Source organism: Gavialis gangeticus, unplaced genomic scaffold (genome assembly GCF_001723915.1).
Source record: "Gavialis gangeticus isolate Ggan-Ray unplaced genomic scaffold, GavGan_comp1, whole genome shotgun sequence".
Classification (NCBI taxonomy): domain Eukaryota; kingdom Metazoa; phylum Chordata; order Crocodylia; family Gavialidae; genus Gavialis; species Gavialis gangeticus.
Window position 1 is genome coordinate 61,887,699 of NW_017729022.1, and position 3,881 is coordinate 61,891,579.

The window sequence follows — 3,881 nt, forward strand, 5'->3', positions numbered from 1 at the left end:
GAGTATCTGAGAAGATGGACAGAGACTGGAGGAGAGGCAGAGAACTGGGGAGACAGAAAGCAAAGAGAAAGTGGGTGAGGGAAAGGCAGAGCCTTATTGTATCCCAACAGAGAACAGATGTTTTCCCCTCCTAAATGAATTAGTGTATGCAAATGTAAATGGCACCACTGTCTCTGGGGACAGATGGGAAACCACATTACTGCACCCTGCACATTACTACACCCTTCCTGCCCCAGGGAACTGCTTTCCTTGATTAATCCAGACCATCCGACCAATAGTGTAACTACGGAGGAGGGGGCAAGTAAGGCACCATCTCTGGGCACTGACTATGAGGGAGCACCAAAACTGCCCTTCTGGGAGTCTTTGTCACAGCAGGGGCAGTCCTGCACTACCTGGCCATAGGAGCTGGACAGCACAACCCTCCCCCTCCATGTATCTGAAGGGACAGGAGATGAGTTGGGTGAGAAGAATGGTGCTGCTACTCACTGTGAGTCTTTGGTATAGCAGGCACAACCCTGCACCCAACAGTATATGGGCAGGAGTGAACAAGGCATCAGGTGCAGCTCCTAATGTTGCTAGAACAGCAGCAGTGGCAGCAGCTGCCTTCAATGTGCAGACAACCTGGGCAGGTAAGACTTTCCTTCCCCTGTGGTAGGCATAACACCCCGCTTCCCCAGGCACTGAATGAGCTCCCTATGCCCCTGTATCTGACACAATGGTTGGGTGGAAAGTTTGATGAAAGAGAAATGGGAATGTGACCCTTGCTGCAAGAAGGTTAAATTGGGCTCTTGGTTAGACTGACCCCAGACCTCCAAACTCTGTCCATCTTGGACCAAACATTGGCAGGATTCATACTTTTGACAAGCTCTGTGAAGGACAGTTGCTACAGCCAGGACAGTGCTCTTGGAGCCTTCCTCCCCCGTGCCCTCAACAAACATGCAGTCCAAATTCCTGTCTGTGCCATCTCCGAGGAGACAACTGCAAACACACTGTTGAGAGCAGGGAACAGCCTGTTAAACAGGCTTGGGTGAAGAGGTATTAGAATGAACAGCAATGCTGCAGGCTCCCAAATCACCAACTGCCTGAGGGCTGACCGCTGCCACACCTCCCTTGCCTGCTTTAATGGAAACCAGCCTGGGGTCCCATTGCTCAGTGAAAACTCCCACCTGCAGCAAGTGCTATGAGTAGTCTGAAAACTGCCCAGGCTCTTAATGACCTTCTGTGGCAGGGAACTCACTGGCATTCCCTCTGAGGTGCCTGCGTGTTGCACAGAGAATTATTGCCACTGTTGTTACTCAGCTCCTGGCTCTGTTGGTCGATGGCAGTGCAGAAAAATCAAGTGTCCATGCTGACTCTTTCAGATCTGCTGTCTGCCTTTGATGCTGTCGATCACAAGGTTTTGTTGACATGCCTGTGAAGCCCAGCAGGGATAGACAAAGTGGTGCTTTGACAACCCAGTTAATCCTGTTTCAAGTAAACCTCCTGCCTCAACAACTGCCCCCAGAGCTTCTTTTCTTGGGACTTCATACTTAAGCTCCACGTCTTCAGGCACCAGTCCCACATAAATCCTCCCTCCTGAGCCCGCTGCTGCTCAAGCCGGTCAACCCATTTAACTTCTCTCTCCTTTTCCCACTCTTGGTACACATCCACCACACCATCTCCTGCATCTGAAACACTCCCCCATCTCCCAAACAGCACTTCCCCCTTCCTTTGCGCCATTCCCCACCTCCTCCCCTCCTCTTATGCAACCCCACCTCTCTTCTCTTCAGCAAGTTTCTACAGCATCCTACCATGGAAGAGTGGCCACCTTTGAGAGTCAGCGGGCACTGTCTGGGGTGCTCTGCTCGGTGTACCCCATTGGTACACTTCTTTTTAACCTTTGACCCACCTGCATGTTCCTTTTTTGTCATTTTTTGTCTCCCAGAACCAATTGTTGCTCTTTTTCTCTCACCACCCTACTAAGTGGCAGCTCTCAGTAATGTAGCGGGCAAGCCCACGTAACCAAAGGCAACAACTAGGCCTACCATGGAAGAGATGCTGATCAGGTAAATGAAACAGAAAGATAGGTTTCCGTCCTCTTGAGAGGGACATCTTTGGGTTAGCTGGTGTGCAACTGAGCAATCCTAATAGCTCAGGGACCAATTTTCAGATGGCCAAATACACTTTTCTCACCTGCTCTTAGCCAGGTGCTTGTAACATTGAGAAGATGCAGACCTTGCTGAGGATCCAGGCCTGTCTCCTCCAGATTACACTACTGAAGTGTGCTTTTAAGGGAATTGCTCCTGAAGACTGCTTGGAAATCTCATGCATGGACAGTATCACTCTACTTGGTAGTCTGCACTGTGTTCAATTAGCTTCCTAGTTCTGGTTTTGATATCATATATTATATATGTCATATATGTCATGAGCTAAGAAGCCCTTTCTAGTTCGGTTACTTTATAGATATGCACTCACCCTCTGCCCCTCCCCACCCCCAAACACACACACACACACTTTTTCTCTCTGGATTTGTCATGTCTAGACTGCTAATACACCATGCTCTGAAGTGCTGCCCTCAAGCACTATGTGCAGCTTTGCACATGCTAGTTCCATGGACTGGAAGATCCATAGCTATCTCCACAAAGTACCAAGGGCAGGGTAACTAGTACTGCTAAGATGGGAAGCCAATTAGCCTTGACCTTGGCAGCATGCAGATGCATCTAAGCCAGGGATAAGCAAGCTTTTGGAGCAGTGGGCCAAATTAACCCACTTCAGATCTGCAGCAGACCAGTGATCCCAACCTGGCATGCTACCTGCACCACCACAGTGTGGGAAAAGCCCCCCTAGACACCTGACCATGGCATGGACAAAGTTCCCATAGCTTCCCAAAGTATGGCAGACAAAACGATCCAGCCACCGCACAGGCAAAGCTGCCCAGGCACAAAGCCACCCCCAGCTTTGTGGACTAGATTCTATGGTTCTGCAGGCTGAATCCAGCCCATGGACAATATATATGTTGCCAACCCTTGATCTACACTGTTTCCAGTCCAGAAAGCTAGCTTGCAGTGCCACATACTGTGGTTAAGAGTGATGATGCCAGACACGATGAATCTGAAGCCCAGACATGGCCACTGAAGCCAATTATTTCTCTTTAGGGCATGTGGCAAGGCTTATATATTTACACAGACGTATTTTTTTCTGTCTTTGGAGTTTTAATTTAGAGCAGGTAGGACTTGGAATCTTTTAGTGAGTGCCTGATTAATTGGGTAGCAGCTAATTGCATCCTTTAATTTATGTTAACATTGCACATGCCATTAGATTGCCTGACAAGTGTGCTTTATAGACCCTAAAACACTGCCCTTAAGATTGTCCTGAGAGCCCTTGTCCTATTCCCAGGCACCCCTTGCTCCCATACTCTGGGAGAAGCTTAAAAAAAAGACAATCTGGTTATTTTTCACTAAACCTAAACACAGTTCAACTGGCTGTCAACTCTAAGACAAAATATATTCTGGGGAATGTCCACAATATGCGTCAGAAGGTTTTTCAGTGTTTATATTGTTTTAATAACTTATTTTGCTAATAGAAAGAATGAGATTCAGTCCCCAAATGCTTGCTGACCTTTGCAGACAATGCCAGTCTCCTTGCCCCCCTCAGCTGGTGCTGTCCAGACACAGAGCCAATTTGGAACTTCTACTCAGCCTGCTTCTAATGACTCCGCCTACATGGGCTAATATTACACAATATATAGCAATATAATACACCCAAAACCCCAAACTCCTGACAAGTGAAAACCAAATTCTCAGTTTGCATGAAGCGGTGTGTACCTTCATTAGCTTTAGCAGAGCTGTGGTGATTCACACTAACTCAGAGTCTGGCCCTAAAAAACCTTGTTTTCTCTCACC

The 3,881-nt window shown here is 48.0% G+C and overlaps 1 long non-coding RNA gene across 1 annotated transcript in view; it reads right to left on the reverse strand.

The window, feature by feature from the left end:
• Nucleotides 1-609: 609 nt before the first annotated feature.
• Nucleotides 610-3,881, reverse strand: part of LOC109295980 — a 13,311-nt gene continuing 10,039 nt past the window's right edge. Inside the window, exon 3 of the long non-coding RNA XR_002096872.1 lies at nucleotides 610-621. This is a non-coding gene — a long non-coding RNA (uncharacterized LOC109295980). The remainder of the gene's footprint in view (nucleotides 622-3,881) is intronic.